Here is a 19,716-nt window from a genome sequence, read left to right as displayed (position 1 = left end):
GAGCCTGTGCTCAATTTTATGGTCCACTGATATACTGACCGATCAATAAGTACCCTATTACTCACGACGAGGTTTTTGAAACAAAACATGGTAAGTGGAAAGCTCCTACTGCATAACCATTGCTCTCTTATGTGGTTCGCTTGAATCTCGTGTTCAATCTTCTATTACTTCATTTTCTACTATTTTGGAAGTCTACCTAAAGAATCCTTACTGTCAAGATGATTCAGCCTGTTTCTATCAATTCAGACACGATATTTATATGCTTATTCTGGGAGATCTTTCTGTTTTAGATTATTATTTGAAAGTTAGTTCTTTATGGGATGAACCTAAAATATGATGGATGCAATTCTCTTTTAGAACTTCTCTCTTTGTATTAAAAAATATTAAGATCGATTGCGTCACTCGAAATTTTTAATGGGCCTTTGAACACAATTTAAGAATGCTAGATCGTCCATACCTTTGCTTATATAGGATGTTTGTTTGACAAAATATCAAAGTGTTCCCTTTTAATCTTCATTGAATGTAGTTTTTGCGATGTTTGATGTTATCTTTTGGATCTGGTTATCGGTAGTTTGTTTGTTTTTTTGATATCTAGGTTTTATTCATATTTTAATCAAATTTTCTGAAATAGTAACCACTTGCAAAAATAAATATTCTTTGCTCAGATTCAAGCGAGGAATGTATGTCTTGTAGTTTTCAAGCGTATCTAAAAACCCAAGGGAGTTGTTTATCATAGATTCTTTTTCCTCGTACTTCTCAACAAAATGGTTTAGCAGAACAAAAACATCACCACATAGTTGAAACTTTTATCAACTCTTTTGTCTTCAATGAATGTTCCTAAAACTTTGTGTAGAAGCACTTTTGACTTCATATTTATCTTTCTAATGAAATGCCATTATCATGAAATGAAGCAACTTCTCCTATTGAAAGATTAACTGTCAAATCTGATTATTCTAGACTTAGGGTATTTGGATGCTTGTGCTTGTTCTCCTCCTAGGTACAGACTGATCTAAAGTAGATTGTAACTCCTCGTGATGTATTTCAAATGGGTTTACTTTGTTATGATCCATCTAGTTGAAAAATTTTTATTTCTCAAAATTTTAACCTTTTTAAAAAACATTCTTTTACTGTCTTAAGACAAAAAGAGATGTGCAGTCCTATCTAGTCATTTTAAACATATAGAAATCCTAGTTCCCATTGATATCCTTCTTCACCTTCTAATCAAAATTCTCATGGAAATGCTTGGTCTCAGGAAAATACTTGTCTTCCATGCACTACTATTTTGGCATCACCTGTTCCAAGTATATATTCATCTCAAACAACTGAATCGTTACAAGATTCGCACTTGTCTCACTTATGCCAATAAGGGTGACCAACCTACTTACCTTGGTCCTTGCCCCTACTATTCTGCATCTTCTGTTATAGCCATTCATTCAGGGGAAAAAAAAAAAAGAGAAATACATTCCTCCTATTCTGAGGCCTCTTCCCAATCTTGTTCGCAGCAAGCAATGAATGAAGCAATTGACGCTTCCAACCAAAACAGAACCTGCGACATTGTCCCTTTTGCTTTGGTTTAGTGAGCTGCAGGTTGCAAGTTGGTGTACTCTATAAAAATTAAGATAGATGGCTTAGTAGATCAGTATAATGCAATATCTATAGTCAGATATAAAAGGAGAGTTTGCTTGGGAAACTAAGTGTCATCTTAGAATAGCTTCGATGATTTGGCCTTCGGTGTATTTAATGGTTAGGCCACTCTTTCGGTGTATTAATTGCCATCTAATGATTAGTTGTCCTGTGATATATTATTCTCGTAGGTTATAATAAAATATATTATTATTGCTAGTGATAATATCACATTTAGGTAAGATGTCATAGCGCCTGACATGAGAATTTGACGTTGAATAAATTCTATATAACTATAGTATATTTTAGAATATCTAACCATATTTTACATCTCTCTTTCCCCCAATGGGTAAAAGAGCCCTGATTGGGACTGGTAATTTGCTCAATGTACGACCAAACTAAGAATTTAAAAAAGAAAATTTTACATTTGCAAATTTATTTTATTAATTAAAGAAATCACATTATTAAAAATTTAATTAGTAAACACTAAATTTAAGTTGGATTGAAAGTTGCCTCATGCACATTTTCAATTATTTTACATGATCAAATTAGTACTTGTGTCAATATTGGCACCTGTATTATGAAAATAAAGAAGCAAAAACTAAAAAAGTGAGTCACTAAACGAAAAGTAGTCTGTGAGTATGGGGATCCATTTCAACATTTGCGTCCCCGAAGGTATCACACATCCATATTTAAGACGGATGTAAGGTTGTGGTCCTTCCTAAAAGAATAAAATCTAATGGTTCAAAAATTTTCTCCAAAAAAAAAAAATATTTTAGCTCTCTTTTTTTTTACATATTAATCCTCTCTATGTTAGAGACTAGATATATCTAAAAAATTAGGTCCAACTAAAAAATAGATTAAAAAGAGTGGCGGCATATCTACATGTGAGTCTTAGGACTCATGGAAACCTTGTCTTTAAATCTTAATTACCAATCAGAATCACCTTACAAATATAATTATAAAATACTAATTTTTTATTTTTAATAATTTTTTTGGATTCCAAAAATTATAATACTAAAAATTAGAATCTAAGAAAGCTCACTATTATTGTTTTTGTTTAAAAATTGGGTGTTACTGTTGTTTTAATTTAATTTCTCATACACTAATTGGAAATAATCAAAATTATATAAGGATTATAAGTTTTACTTATTGAATTTAAAAGGGGCTATTATTGCTATTAGTTTTGAGAATCGAATTTTTACTTAAAAGGTGAGCCACTAAAATATTATAATCTTGTATTAATAAAGTATCTAATTTCACCGCGATAAAATAGTAGTAAATTTCATATTATTTAATTCATCATCATCATCATTTTAGCCTTTTCTCAATTAATTGGGGCCGGCTACATGAATCCTGGTTCTCCATTCTGCTCTATTAAAGGCCATATCCTCAGTGAGGCCGTAAATCCCCATATTTAATTCAGTCATATAATTTGAATTTGTGCATTTTCAAAACCATTTGTAGTCGAGCAAACTTCTTTCTTCAAAAAAAAAAAAAAAGCATTCCCAAAAACTATTACTTTGAGTCAAAAGATTTTCCAATTTTTATTTTAACATATAATATTCAGATTTTATTATTTAAAACCATCTTTAGTTATGAAAAATTATTTTACTTTTATTACATTATTTTATGAATAAGTTATTTTTTTAATTATTTTAATTATATTATTGAAAACAAAATTTCAAAACCCGGATCAGTCCAATGGATCGTTCACCCCATAGACCTGTGTCGCATTAGTCCAAACGGCAACGCGGAAAATATTAAAAATAAAAAATTAAAATAAAATAGGACTTTATGGGGGGACCTAAGAGAACATTATACAACCTTAAAAAAAGAGAAGAAATATGATAATAGAGTTTTAGGGGAATGACTGGGCTAGTATTGATATTTTTTTTAGAACCGGTTCGATCCTAGTTGATTCCCAGTCCTGATTGGCAATTTCCGATCCAGATTGTTGGGTTTTGAAACATTGATTGAAACTAATTATCTATAAGTGAAAAGATTTTCCAAAATTTCCTTGTAAAAGCTTTTGATATGTTCTATTTACTCTATAAGACATTTATGGTGATAGAATGGGGAATTGGGATAGTTACTTCTCCATGTAAAGAAATTAGAAAATAAGGTTTCTAATTGTAAAAGATTTGAAAATTTTAATCTAAACATTCAAATCTTAGAAGTTAATTGTCTATCTTTCTTTATTAGCTATGTTTGACAAATACTTCTCAACTTAACTTTTTCTGGCACCTAAAGATCGTATATGATTTTTTTCCCCTTTCTTTTCTTAGGTTTTGTGGGTCCTAAAAATTACACTCAAGAGTTTTAATTGATGTTGACTTCATGGTCTTGGAATTACGATGACTATGTGGGCTACTGAAAATGGCTTGCAGGTTGTTATCATTGTAATTGATACTTTGAATCAATAAAATTTGTTACTCTTAAAGAAAAAAAAATGAAAATGGCTTGCAGGAATTGTGCAATGTTGGGAACCTTGAGAGAGGTTCAAAGGATGGAACTTGATACTTTATAAATATTATAAATATATAGGGCAATTATCTTGTATGAGTCAAACGATCATAGTCACAAGTCACAACCATATTAGGTACGGCATTATTGTGCAATCAATGGGTTGGACGATGATGAAGGGGAGTGAATACCACCATATATTTAATTAAGTGAATTTTACATCCATATTCTCTCTTCTATCACCATCATAGACAATTGCTAATCTCATAAGTGTGGAGTCATATGATGACCATATGGTTTGTATCATACCGGAGATAGCCCATAGAAACAATGTAGCATTGATCTGTGTGTGTGTGTGTGTGTGTGTGTGTGTGTGAGAGAGAGAGAGAGAGAGAGAGTTGTATTAGTAAATAATTACATTAACGAACGAACTTTCATTGAAATCAAAAGAAACAACTATATCACCATCAAAAAATTGGCTCGAAACCAGAATGACTTTCAATCATCATCATTGTCATCAAAGCCTTTTTCTAAATAATTGGGTCGGCTATACGAGTCGTGGTCCGTCATTATGCTCTATTAAGGGCCATACCCACAATGAGGCCATAAGTCTCCATATATTTTCTCACTACTTCCAACCATGTCCTTTTGGGCCTACCCTTGTTGAGCCTTCCACTTGAACTAACTCGCACTCTTAACAGGTGTTGTACTGGATTGCGCTATACATGGCCAGCCCGCCTAAGTCTACTCTCTCTCATCTTATCGCCTATTGGTACCACATTTAAATTTTCCTAAATGTATTCATTTCGCATTCTATCCCTTTTTGTCTTACCACTCATCCATCTCAACATCCTCATCTCCGCTACACTCATATTGTCTTTTTACCACCCAGCATTCCACCCCGAAGAGCAAACCTGGTCTCACAGTTGTCCTATAGAACTTTTGCCCTTCAGCTTCATTTGTATGCCATAATCACATAAAATTCTGGTGGCACATCTCCACTTCGCCCACCGAGCTCTAATTATATTTGTGACATCTTCCCCAATCTCTCTATTTTCTTGGATTATCGACCCAAGATATTGAAAGTGCGCTCTTTTTGGTATATTTGAAAAATTATATCAGAGCTGAAAAACCTTGCAAGTTTCAAGCTTAGATATTCATAATTTATTAAGTTGTACATCTTTAACAAATTCAAAAGTTGCATCTCTTGAATTTAATTCTAATATTTCAATATTTGTTTTTCTGATCTTAAATGAGACTTCAAACTATGTTATTTTATCAAATTCAATTATTTTCATTACTAACTTTTCTTTTTTTTTTCCTTACTTTCCGCACAATGTACACTATTACATTATTAAAGTGTAGTGTACTCTTTTCAAAAAAAATCTGTTATTGAATTGCTTGCTTTCTTCTCATCAAAAAGAAATTTCTGAACTGTAAGAGGCAGCGTAATCACTAGGTGCAGTCTATTGTAACCTGAATATATAGGTTACCAAACCATCTACTAGAATGCTTTCTAACCATCTACGAGAATGAATTTGTAATATACACATTTGTTATTTTAGAATTTATATAATGCCAATCAATATCATATTACTCATTTTACAATGTCATAAACCACATGCAGTGTATGTGCTCCTGCTAGTGAGTTGCAAAAGGGTACCCCTAAGAGTTTGTCACTGACTATGAAGAGACCTTCAAACTTGTTGCAGAGATGACTGCATTCGAACTTCAGTTGCTCTTGCTATAGTTAAAAGATGAAATCTTTAGTAGATGGATGTGAAGAATCCTTTTATTCATGGTGAAATCTTTAGTAGATAGATGAACTCTCTATGTGGTAGTTAATACCTGTGTATAAGACTTCTGGGAAATCCTTGATTTATAGACCCTGTAGTCTTAAACAAGCTCCTCGAGTGTGGTTTGAAAACCTTAGAAATGCAGGTATCGGTGCTGACTTTAAACAAAGTGGGGTGATTATTCCATATTTGTTTGACACTCATGACAAGGTCTTGCCATCATTCTAGGTTATGTATTATGACATTGTTGATTACTAGTGATGGTGGTGAGGCCATATCCTTCCTCAAGGCACAACTTTGGACTCCGTTTCATAAGAAGGATGTCAAGCAGCTTCTATACTTGGTATTAGAGTAGCTCACTCTCCCAGTAGGTAATTTTTCTCAGATAAGTTTTACTCAGACTTCATTTTGTTGAACGGTGAAAGCTAAGTTCCCATGTTTATTGGGATTCATATTCTGTAAGAGGTTAGATTTCATGTTTTTGGGAAACCAAATTATAGAAGAAATAAAAATATTTCCTAATGGGATAAGGATTCCAATTCTTGAGATTAGTTTAAAATCCCATTATTTTGGGGAAAGTTCACCTAAATATATGGGAGATAGAATCTTTATTGATCTAAAAAGGGAATGATAGGGAGAGGGCTTCTTGTAGGTGTCAATAAGTTTCCCTCTTTAGAAAACGTATTTTTGTAGAGAGAAAATATTAAAAGGAAAATAGAGAGAGAATGGGTAAGTGTTCTTAAGTCTTTTGGTGCGTGTTCTAGAGAGAAAAAAACCCTAGTTTAGGGCCTGTGAGAGAGCTTGTAATCCGCTTGTATTCTTCATGCTTGTATGGTGTTTTTTTTCTGATTATTGGAAGAGAAATTTGCTGCCATGTGATGTAGGCAATTGTTGAACCACGTAAATCTTGTTGTTTTGCTTTTTTTATTTTTTTGCATTATTTTTCTTTTCTTTTTTACTTTTCCAACCCTAGGTTTTCATCCTCCAATATTGAAATCAAAGCTTTAAGATTTAAGATCCTTGTTGGGCACGAGGTCGCAAATCGTTAAAGGGAACTTCAACCAAATATAAAATCTCAAAATTTGATGGTTTTGAATTTATCAACTTAGAAGTTGAAGATGCATGCAGTGTTGGTGAAAGATGATTGTATAGTGGATATAAATGGCAAAGAAAGAATCCTGCAAAGATGGAAGGTGGGGAATTTGATGAGAAGGATAAGTTGGCCAAAGCAAAAATTCTTTTTGCGTTAGTTGTGTTCTATTCATTGTCTCCTAAAAAATACAACAAAAGATTTATAGGACAGGCTGAAAAATGCTTATGGGGCCAAGTCTCTTCCTAATAATTTTTTTTCGTCGACTACTTTATAATTTCAAGATGAGTGATGATACTTCTTTGCAAGTGTATTTATATGAGTTCAATGCCTTGATTACCAATTTGATGGCAAAATCGATGACGAAGATAAGGTAGCTATAGGATGGGCTGATCGTGAATCTCAGTAGTGCAAAGTCTCTTGAATTTGATTTCGTTGTTTCAACACTCTTACAAAGGAATCTAGGTGAAAATCGGGTCAGGATTCCTCTAAAAATGTGTTTGTAGCACATGGTAACTACAAGAAGGGTTCAGGCAAGCCAAGTCAAGACAGTGAAAGAAAGCGAGGTATTACGGATCTGAAAATTTAGGCCATGTGATAAAAAATTGTGAGGTACAAAAGAGAAACCAGGAAGGCCCTAAAATCTAGTTCTAATGAGAAGCTTAATTCAATTGAGTCTCAAGGAAATCTAGTGGAAAAAATTTAGTTATTTGAAGATAAAGGAGTTTTGTTTGTGGATAGGAAAGAAATTTTGCATTATTGGCTACTTTTTTCAGGTGCATCCTTTCACATGACCCCACATAGGGATTGGTTTTATAAATATGACTCTATGATGGAGGTATTATTTACATGGGAAATAATGGCTCATATAGAATAATGAGAGTTGGAGATGTGAGAATCGAGATGTTCAATAGAGTGACATGCATAATCTCAAGTGTTAGACATGTTCCAGGTTTTAGAATGAGTCTTTTATCCTTGGGAAAATTTGATGAGCAAGGCTTCAAGTTTATAAGTCTGAAAATTTCAAAAGGAGCACTAGTGGTTGTAAAAGCAGAGTTAGCAGGCAATTTATACAAATTTGTTGGAGGAACAGTTTTGAATCATAGAGGCTAATATTGCACAGGTTGACTCCTTAATATGGCTTGGCATGCGTGTTTGGGCCACATGAACGAGTGTAGACTCAAGGTACTTCTCTCATGATTTAAATATTTGAATTTAGATTTTTGCATGTAAGCTTGTTTGGAAAGTCAGAATAAATTGCATTTTGGGATTCACCTATTGTCTCTAGGGGGGTGTTGTGTATTTTGTCGCTTTATTGATGACTTTTCGAGAAAAATGTGGGTTTATATGCTGAAAAAGAAATTAGATGCCTTCAATTGTTTCAAAAAGTTTAAGGCCTTGGTAAAAAATTAGGAAGGCAAGAAGTGTCCGAAAGGAGTGGCATGTGGAACTCAAGATATTAAATTCAAAAAAATTTGTTTTTCTTTTATTATTGTACTTGGATTCTCTCTTTTGTTAACATACCTGAATTCCGCTTACATAGACTACTATACATTGTTGTAAATCAAATAAAAAAACCCTAAACACAACCGAAGATCTTCACTTTCACTGCCAAAACAAATAGATGCCATCCAGGAGCAATAACCAATCTTCCGCTATGGTTTTAAGTACAAAATATATTCCTGGAAATTCACAGAAAAATATAAAATGAGTGTAAAATAATTAAATCAATTGGGAACACTTACTAAAAGATGCCTAGAGTTACCCTCACAGATCTTGATACACCCCACACTTGATTCCCCGATTGGTGGCACACTTTTGTCCCTTTTTATCTTACTGGAATTTCAGAGATGGAAAGCTTACATAGGCAATATCTCTTACTATAAAGTTTTAGAGAGCATGGAAACCTAACTACGGTTTGTAGGAACCCTTAGGAACAAATTAGGGCTGGGCTTGAAGGGCATAGAATCCTCGTACGGCTGGGCGTACCCCTTTTTCTTCTTCAAATAGAAAAACCCTAATTAGGGTTTCAGACGTTGTCTTATCAAATTTTGGGTGGCATGACCCTTTTTGAAAGGGGGGAGAGAGAAAAATAATTTTTTAATGAAATAGAGAGAGATTTGGTGCATGGAGGAGAGAAATATGTGTGATGAGAGAAAGGGGCTCAATGGTGTTTAAATAGAAAGAATTCCTCCCCCTATTTAAATTAGAATTCCTTTCTTAGGTATTGCCTATCCAATGACACAACTTGACCAATAGGTACTTAGGAAATCTGTGGGTTGAGAGAACAAATTTGAGCCATCCATTTCATAAATCAGCCATCATGTTTTTGAGGGATTATTACGAACCTTATCCCCTTATAATCTGACCTAAGTCTAACTTCTATTGAAATTAGATTTATAACCAAAATCCAAAACTTCCTTATATCTTTCCAAAATTTGTAAGAAGTCAAAATAATTAGATTTTTGGTCAAACCAAACTCCTAATAAAAACAATCTTTTAATATTTAAAAGATTTCCCTAAAATTACCTTACAAAAAAAGAAATGTCACATCAATAAATTTTTTGTAAAAAATCATAAAAATATTTTTAATACCAAAATAAAATATTTTAGTAGTGGATTGGTAGCATTGTGTCAAAATTAGCGGCAATAAGGGCACTCCACTTGACTTAAGAACCACGATTTACTACTGTTTTTTTATCTAACGCAACAAAGACCCATGACCTATAGTCTCAATACAAAAGCTCATGATCGGCTTGTCAAAGTTGGACAATAAATAGTGGAACCGTGATCTTAGAATGTGAATTACAACCCTCTCTTTAAGAGCAAGTCCATCGCTTGTCACCATATTGTAAAGAGACTATCTATGCGCATGTGCACGTGTCCCTCTATAAGGCTGCTTTTTAGTAATGCAGCGATTATGTGTACATGTCGTGCGGAATTTGTTTAGGCTTTGGTTATTACTTTCACAGGCCTGCAATTGCACACAGGAGACCACAGAGTTCTCTTGGCCTACAAATATCATCTCTAGATATCTCTCCAGCTTCAACAAGGGATAACCTACTATAAAACCTCGATAGTTCTACATGCCCAAGGGTAAGGGTTTTGCGCATAACCTATGTCATAAACCACCTAGCTCTTGGTCAGTCAATACGCACACTCCCACTGAAGTGCATATTCCACTATAAATTTTCATTTTTACAAGCCCTCTAGGCCTTTAAAGGCCACAAAACCCTACAGTGTCTAAGAACTAATAATAGGAGAAAATTTTATTCTGGTGAATTTGATGATTTTTGTCATGAGCATGGTATTGCTAGGCAATTGATCTTTCCTGGGGCGCCTCAACAAAGTTTTATTGCTCTGAGGACGAATCATACCATTATGGAGTGTGTCAGGTGTATCTTGAGTGCTATTAGGTTAGAGCAGTGTTCTTGGCAATAAGCAGTTTGTACAAGTTTTCCTAATTAATGGGTCCCTAGTGTTTCGATAGACTACAAAACACCAGAAGAGGTTTGGACATGTAAACTTGTTAATTATTCTTTCCTTTGTAACTTTAGGTGTGACTTTGATTCCAAAGGAGAAGAGAACTCAGTTGGACGTAAAATCCAAAAGTTTATTTTTCTTAGCTATGTAGATGGAACAAAGGGGTACATATTGTGGGATCTTACTGACTGCAAGATTATTGTTAATGGAGATTTTCAATGAAAATTCTATGCAGAAAAAGAAATTTGAGCAAGATGCAAAAACTATTGAGGTGAAATGCACATAGAGAACTAGCTAGATGGTGGTCAGGATCAAGAGCCTGAGATTGTCCAAGAGCTTGAAGAATATTTAGGTGATGCTGAATTAATAATATCCAAAAGACCTAAAAAGGATCTTGTATGGGTTAACGTCTATGTCTTGTCATATGCTTACCTTCCGAGGAGGGTGATCCAGTTTCTTATTATGATTTGTGAGGCATATGAGGTCGATGAAGCCAATTAATGGAGAGCATCCATGGTAGAGGAGACGGAAGCCCTGTGAAAAAATTAAATATGGGACCTTGTTGAATTACTGGAGGGGCGAATGGAAATTGGTTTCAAGTGGGTCTTTAAGAAGAAGAAAGGTCCTGATGATGTTGTTGAAAAGTATAGAGCTCGATTGGTTGTGAAAGGTTATGTTCAGAAGTCGAGTATTGATTTTGACGAAATTTTCTCGGTTGATGTGCACATGACCACTATTACAGTTGTTTTGGTTATGGGTTATGGGTTATGGGTTTTGGCTATTGTTCTTGATTTAAAGTTGGAACAATTAAATGTGAAAATTGTTTTTGTGCATGGTAATTTAAAAGAGAATTTTTATGACCCAACCTAAGGGTTCTATTTAGAAAGATAAAGAGAATTTGGTTTGTAGGTTCAAGAAATCATTGTATGGGTTGAAACAGGCATCGAGGTGTTGGTACAAACAATTTGATTCTTTCATGTGGAGCTTGAATTTTTATAGATGTGAAGCTCACCATTGTGCTTATTTTCATTGTTTTTTTTAAGGAAGGAAAGCACAAAGCTAGCCTTATTTGAAGGAAATTAAAAAGCGAGGTATTTTAGAATATTTCTTTCTTCTCTCTCTTTCCTCTCTCCCTCTTCTTACCAACTCGATCCTCAGACGTCATGGGAGATTAAAGATATGCTACCATCACATCAACAAGGATCAGCGGTGTATTTTCATTGTTATGGTGATGGAAGCTTTACTATCTTGTTATTATATGTTGAAGACATAATTGTTATAGAACCAAGAGAATAGTGCAACACGTAAAGCTTAGTTGGCCTACTGGCTAGGGAATTTGAAATTCGGGAGTCGTTAGTCGAATTCTTGGGATGAGTGTACTTAGGGACATGAAGAATTGAAAAATCCGGTTAACTCATAGGAGTTATGTGGACAAGGTTTTGCGGTACTTCAATGTGCACAAGGCTAAACCAGTTAGTACCCCATTTCCTATGCATATAAAGTTTTCAAAACTATGTCCTTACATTAAAATAGAGAAGATACAAATGTTTCAAGTACCATATTCATCAGCAATAGAGAGCCTCATGTTTGCTATGGTTTGCACCAGACCTGACATAGCACAAGCAATGGGCTTTATGAGTAGATACATAGCAAATCTTAGCCATGATCATTGGACTGCTGTGAAGTAGATCTTTGATAATTTTAAGGGAAATTGTAATGCTAGTGTTTGTTATAATGGGACGGATTTGAAAGTTGCCGGTTATGTTGATGAAGATTTTGTTGGTGACTATGACAAAAGAAGGTATCTTTTTCTTTGGGAGGTGGTGCAATTAGTTGGTTATCGAGGTTGCAATTTGTGGTGGCTTTGTCTACTTCGGAGGCTGAGTGTATGTCACTTACTCGTGCATCTAAAGAAGCAATTTGGCTAAGCAAGTTACTTGGTGAGTTCCGAATTGTGCAAGAAGGTATGCCTCTTCATTGTGACAATCAAAGTGCCCTATTTTTGGCAATGAATCTAGCTTTCCATGATTGGACCAAGCACATTGATGTTCAGTACCACTTTATATAAGGTTGCAACCTTAAAATGTAGAATCACATATGCACCTCAAAAATCTATCGGAAATGTTGTTTTAATGTTGAAAATTCCCTCTAATCAATCATCTCGACATTGAGATCTATAAATATGAAAAAAAAAGTTTTTGAATTTCGGAAATAGTGCATCTTGCAACACATTATCTAGACCGTCTATTTTCAAGACATTCATATATTTATATATCTATTTTTTTTAACATTTTTGGAATTTAAAATTTTCTAATTAGGCATGACATTAGATTTTAAGATAATACTAAGAGTTTTTTACAACAAAATTACATGTTATGATAAAATTTTAAGGTGAATTGGATTGTTTAAGGTTGCAACCTTATAGAAACCGCACCCCATATATATATATATATATATATATATATATATATATATATATATATATATATATATATATGTTTGTTTGTACTAGGTTAGGACTGGCCTGTGCTCTGCCAGGATGCCTGCGGGCTGGCCTAGCCCTGGACCTGATATCACTTGTGTTTTCAGTATGGTCGAGTAGCTTATAACAGTTCGACAAAAGGCACATGTCCAAGCAGTTCATCGCATTTTTTGCGACCTTTGTTCCACCCTATATGTGGTCTTCTCATACCTTTTGAGACCCCTTTACAATCATATTCTAATTAGCCTCGATGTGTTGACACTTGGCACTTGACTGATTATTGTGTACGTCCTGGTTCTTCACTCGTCTCTTGAAGGAGTAAGAAACAAAATCCTCTGGCTAAGTTTAGCGCCAATGATGCATAATGGGCCTCTCATCAACATGCAGTTACATGGGTGTGCAACTATCTCCTTCTGTATCTCTCTTATGTGACAATGTTTGTGGAAGCAAGATTGCTTCAGATCCAGTGTTTCATGAGTGTTTCAGAGAGAAATTTGTAAAAATAGTTTGATCTTTTTACATATCAGCAGATAGTAATTTCTTTTACCAAGGCCATGACATCATAAAGACGGTGTCTAGTTGACAAACTCATGATGATCAATATGTAGAATCAGAACAAGTGATTGCTGAGATTCGTGCTGGAACATCCACTTTAAAGAAGTCCCTTATACATATCGAGTCGAATTTGACTTGAGGTGTTAACAATCGTATTTGCATTCTGTCATTCTTTATTATAAGATGTATTTATTTATAACCATGGAATTGTTATCAGCGATACATTCTCCCATCCAATAGAATTAAATCTAAAATTGTATATGTACACCATCGAGGTGCCAAATGATCAGTCATTGCACTAAGGAATGAAAGAATGGGGGATGACTCATTCTTTCAGAGTTTTTGAAGCCGAGTTTGTCAAAATCAGTGGAAAAGCATGAATCTAATTATATACTGATATTAGATTTCTTGTCAATTTATTCAAGATATGAATAAGAATATCATCACTTTATTGTTTTCATCCTAGATTAAATTATTTTGGGCTATTTTAGCAATGTTATACCCCTTTTTATCCTCTTGAATGTGAGGTGATGGTGTGGAGGCAGCAAGTAGTAATTATTCTCAAATTCTGATATTGTTTGATCCTTTTTTGTCTTCCTTGCTATTCCTTTGAGAGCATCGTGATCTAGCAGAATTTTTAATTATTATTATTAATTTGTTAAGAAGCAAATCAAGCCCTGGTTTTCGTATAAGGAATCAACTCATACTTCGGATGCGTCAATTTGATATGACTTGCTTTTTGAATAGCTATTTAAATGCGAAAGAATTCGTGCACTGAATGCATTCTGTTCATTATTATACAGTCTGGACTTCTCCATTTGTCCCGATATTCTGTCTAGAACTCATGGTAGAACCCATTTTATACTGCATTGTTGATAAATTAATTGCTTTAGTCATCCTTCATTTATCTCCAGGATAGAAGTGTAAGACTGTAAATAGAATATACGGTGAGAACATAAGATTTTAATATACTATTTTATTTTTTTCTATTGTGGTGTTTGAATGCTGGTGAGGCCTTGGGCTTTTCAGTGTCAGAGATGCAATCCAGTCATCTGCTTATGAAATTGGAGGTCTAATAAAGAGTTACTAGTGAGTGTTTTGAATGATATTGAGCCTCTTAGTTGAATAGCCATTTAAAATATATGTATAATAATATGCTTATTTTAGGAGAAATTGAACCGAAGATGTGTTTGAGAACATAAGATTTTAATATACTTATTTATTTTTTTTCTATTGTAGTGTTTGAATGCTGGTGGGGCCTTAAGGGTTTTTCAGTGTCAGAGATGCAATCCAGTCATCTGCTTCTGAAATTGGAGTTCTAATAAAGAGTTACTGGTGAGTGTTTTGAATGATATTGAGCCTCTTCGTTGAATAAACCATTTAAAATATATGTATAATAATATTTATCTTAGGAGAAAGTGAACCTAAGATGTGTTTGTTGATTGTTGAATTTGCAGCAAAATCTGATCTCATACTATTAACAATCAATATTTGTACAAGTGAAACAGGGAGTGAATCACCCAGAGTTGATAATTGGAGGTTCGGTGTTTTTGAGGTATTTATTTGTAATGCTGTTTCCCTTAAAATTAGGCTGTAAACCCGAGTCTTTTGTACACTTGTGAACCTAAGAAAAACTCTCTCTCTCTCTCTCTCTCTCGCTCTCTCTCTCCATATTATTTTCATGCGAGTTTTCTTTTCCTTTCCATTGCAATCAAGGATGAACAATTGAAAAATTACCTTTCAGATCTGAAAAGTGCATTTTATATGTTCATGACTGAGACTCATTGTAGCTCAAGTCTCAAAACCCACGATGAAAGATCATGTGAAAAATACATTCCTAAAATATAAAATAAATTTGATATCAGAATTTGTTTGTTGGTTCTTAATAGATAAAAACAAGGCTCAATTTCTCAAAATATCAGAGTACGCACAAAATTGTGCTAAATTACAAGAACTAGGAAACAAATGACAATGGATCAACCTTGAACAATGCACAACTCTAAACTATGCCAAGAGATGAAGTTTTGGTGCTAGAAAGCCTTTGCAATGATTTGAAAATCTATTTCTACCTCCAATTTTTAAATTCGAAGCTCAAAAAATAGTGTAGGTTGAGCAAATCTATAAACTTATTAAATTTTTTTAAACTGGATGGTTCATATAATGTGTTACTTTTTAATGATTTGAAATCTTTTTTTTTTTTTTTCATATCCCGAAATCCCAAGTTCAAGATGATCAATTTGATAATTTTTATGGTGCTCTTTATTGCGACAGTGTAAGGATGAAATTTTATATGATTTCTCCCCCCTTCCCAAAAAAAAAAAGAAAAAGGGTAGCTTCGTGGGAGGTTGCGCCCTCATGCAACGCCACAGGCCCTGAAAATTTACTGTTTGGAATGAGGATCTAAAAATCATTCTAAACCCTTTGAATCTATTTTCAGGAAAATGGGTTAGAGCTCTTAAAAAATAGTGCAAATCTGACTTAAGGTAGATTCTTTTGGAAACCACAAACTAGATTGCATGACATTCAAAATAAAATGCGATCTGTATTGCAAGCTGAAATGACATTTAGGCGTATCTTAGGGTTCCAAATTAATTTTCTTTGGGTCTTTTATTTTGAGGGTCGAGAAGATAATTTTAGATGTTTAGGACATCAATTATCCAAAATATGAAAATGGAGAGGATGCGGCTAAGTCACTGCTTCACCAATTACTTCTCCAACATTAAAGAATAATATGCCATTTGTCCCAACCAAAGGCTATACATGTTTATGTGATTTTCCCTCTCTCTTTGCATGTGTTAGCTTGCTATAAGCTTCAATGATGCTATTTCTCTCCTAGGTTGCTAGTATGAAATGAGCTTTTATGGGGTGTAGGTTCTTTCTATAAGGATGCAACCTTAAACAATCCAATTAAAGCGCACCTCCAAATTTTATTAATTTTGATTTAAAAAATTATAAGGATTATCTAAAAATCTATTTTCGTATCTATTTATAAAATTTTAAACTCTAAAAATGGTTAAAATCAAGTAGATCTATGAACATGTGAAAATATTGAAAATTGTCGGTCTAGATTATGTGATGTAAGATTATATATATTCATATTCACACATCTTGATGTTGAGATAATCAATTAGAGGGTTTTTCAACCTTAAAACAATATTTTTCGATGGATTTTTGGGGTGCATCTGTACTTCTACATTTTAAGGTTGCAACCTTATATAAACTTTTTCCTTTAGTTTTTCCAAGCTTCTTTTCTTGTCTTTGAATCCAAGTATTTTGTTGATCAAAGCACAACTTTTTTTAAAGGGTTGATATTGTGTCTTGTGGACGATTGAAAGGCGCACAAGCATCTAATTTTAAATGTAAATTCATATTTATTTGAAATTTTGGGCTCAAGTTTCATTTTTGTAATAATAATAAATAAAATAATAACAAATATTTTGGATAAAAAATATTGGTGAAGTATATTTAGTGCTGTATTGGTCAATTATATGTTAGATAAATATTGGTCAATTATATTTGAGATAAACATAATAAAAAAATAAAAGAAATACATTAATTTTTGGCAATTAGATATGGCTTTGTGAAATCTCAACTATTTTACTTGTGCACGGTTACAATTCTGGCCGAGATACTTTTTTAAGTGTAAGTTGAAAGACATCATATTGTGGTACCTTGTCTCCTCACCATGCAAACCTCAAGTTTGTGCCTAGTTAAAAGTATAACCTTAGCCATGCCAACATTGGGAATTCCCATGGAGTCGATCATATAGATATTGGGGGTCTTGAGAAATTTAAAATTGCATGTTCTTGACTATCGTTTCTACAGGTCAGGCAATATTGTGTGTTGTCAGACATTTCAATGAAAGAGTATAATCTAGCTTGCACAGTTAGGCATCAAATGGGCATTTGGTCTAGTGGTATGATTCTCGCTTTGGGTGCGAGAGGTCCCGAGTTCGATTCTCGGAATGCCCCCTCTCCAAATGCAAGCTATACTTTTTGGCAAGGAAAAGGCATTTTTTGGACTTCTTTTTGCGTATAACAAGGCGTTTTTTGGGACTTCTGCGTTTCGTTTCGTATAGGGCTAGAAAACATAAACATAAAATAGGAAAAGGTTTATATAAGGTTGCAACCTTAACACTTAAAAAAAATGTTATTTTAATATTAAAAAACTCCATGATTGATCATCGAGATGTATGACTAAATAAAAATATTTTGAGTCTCATAAATAGTGCATCTTACAACATATCATCTACACCATCCATTTTCAGTATTTTCATATGTTTATAGATCTGCTTAATTTTAACTATTTTTAAAATTTAAAAATTTATAATTAGATATAAAAATAAATTTTGAGATAATTCTAAAAAAATTTGACATTAAAATTATATATTATAATAAAATTTGAAGGTGCACCTTAGTTGGATTGTTTATGGGTGCAGCCTTATGGAAACCCACACGCCATAAAATATTCTCAAACATTACTTAGGTCTATTATAAAATATTTAAATCACTAAAAATAAAATAACCTCTCACTTTTTCACGCGTGTATTTGGATAAAGTTCATATACTATTTATTATGTGGGGCTAGAAAACATAAACATAAAATATTCTCAAGCATTACTTAGTCAATGAGATGTGAGGTCTATCATAAAATATTTAAATCACTAAAAAAAAATAACCTCTCCCTTTTTCACGATGTATTTGGAAAAAGTACATATTCTATGTGTCCTTGGAGGCATAATTTGTTTCGACTCCCTCTGTCAGATTACTTCTTTGATGAGATGATTTTTTCAATGTGAAATTTTTGGATAACTACTTTAGAATGATTATTTTCAAAAATATAATAATTGAAATTTGAGTTTTATAACACTTAGATCTTACCGTATATAATCTTGAGACATTATTCGTTTCAAGTGCTTAGAGGATGCAATTAAGATTTTTTTTGTTTGTTGAGGTTAATATGTGTTAAAGAGGTTATATCTCCAAAATTTGGATCCTGAAACTAATCTTAAGTAGAGTTTAATTTATGTGTTAGAGGATACACGTTTGGTTCGTGTGAAAAAATTCCCTCATATGGTTAGGTAGTTGAATATTTTCTCTACCAATTGTTATAAAAAGATACATCATAATCAATTGATGTGATAATATTTCTACACCTAATCACTTGCAAAAATTTTTCACTTAAAAATATTTCCTAAGAAATATTTTCACATAAACAAAGCAAATGGACAATATACTCTTGAAAGAGTGGAATATCGTTTGGCTTATAAAATAGCACATATGCTGAAATTACTAAGTAGGTTTTGGTCCAGAAAGGGGGGTCTACCCTCCCACTAGCTCCCTAAAACATCGAAGGGTCCTGGTTCCAATCTAACCGGCCGGTCAGAATTGGTTGATTTGTTGAACAATGGTTTGGATACTTTATTTTATAATATAGGTGAATGATTTCTTTCTAGAGTATAGTATATGTTTACTCCCTCGATTAATACCCAATCTATGAGTAACTTTAGGACCCTAAACCTCTTCAACCCATAGGCTAATCCCGATTTAAAAAAAAAAAAAGAAAAAGAAAAAATTTAACATCCCTTGTCGCACTCTCCATAGGCTTCAAGAAAATTGTCTTGAAATTGAGCAAAGGCCATCTAATTTTTGATGGGTGAGATCTAAGGGTTTTTTCTTTTAAAAATAATCATCTAATGGTTCTTAGATAGTTCCCCAAATTTTAAATCAATAAACTTTTCTCTGATCAATCTTCTGCCTGTGGAGAAAGTACACGATATGCCCATGGAGTAAGTAGACAATATGCTCCCTACGAAAACATAGTACACATGCTCTAAAATATATGTTCGGTGGAAAATATATTCTATAAAGTCTGGATCTTTTATTACAACATGAAATTCAACCGAATATCTCTTTTAATTGGCGGTACTTTACAAATGTCTTCATATTTTTATTTTATGCTCATTTATCTTTTTTGTGGTTTTTATTTTTCTCCTAAATGCTCTCTATTTGAAACTAGTAACTTCAGATGGCACATTGTAGGGCTAGTGAATGGGCCTTTCGCAACTAATTGTTTTGGACCTTGATCTATCTTTCCATCTATGTAAGGAACTCCGGTAATTTAAAATTAGTAATACTAGACCCCCTTGATTCCTTAAAATGAATGGTATGTAACTAATTATTCTAAACTATTTTGTACAATTAGCAGTTTGGAGGTAAATG

At 33.4% G+C, this 19,716-nt stretch overlaps 1 long non-coding RNA gene and 1 other non-coding gene across 2 annotated transcripts; both read left to right on the top strand.

Annotated features, from left to right (window-relative positions):
* The first annotated feature begins 12,995 nt into the window (after positions 1-12,995).
* LOC110008197 (uncharacterized) lies at positions 12,996-17,043 on the top strand. Its single transcript, XR_016049916.1, has 3 exons — positions 12,996-14,584; positions 14,735-14,830; positions 14,953-17,043. It is a non-coding gene; the product is annotated as an uncharacterized LOC110008197 (long non-coding RNA).
* Positions 17,044-17,394: 351 nt separating this feature from the next.
* Positions 17,395-17,466, top strand: TRNAP-UGG (transfer RNA proline (anticodon UGG)). Its single transcript has one exon. It is a non-coding gene; the product is annotated as a tRNA-Pro (tRNA).
* The last annotated feature ends 2,250 nt before the right edge of the window (positions 17,467-19,716 follow it).

Source organism: Amborella trichopoda, chromosome 2 (assembly GCF_054954075.1).
Source record: "Amborella trichopoda isolate Santa Cruz 75 chromosome 2, AtrichopodaSantaCruz75HAP2 v2.0, whole genome shotgun sequence".
Lineage (NCBI taxonomy): Eukaryota > Viridiplantae > Streptophyta > Magnoliopsida > Amborellales > Amborellaceae > Amborella > Amborella trichopoda.
Note: the sequence above shows the minus strand (reverse complement) of the source record. Positions and strands in the feature narration are given on the sequence as shown.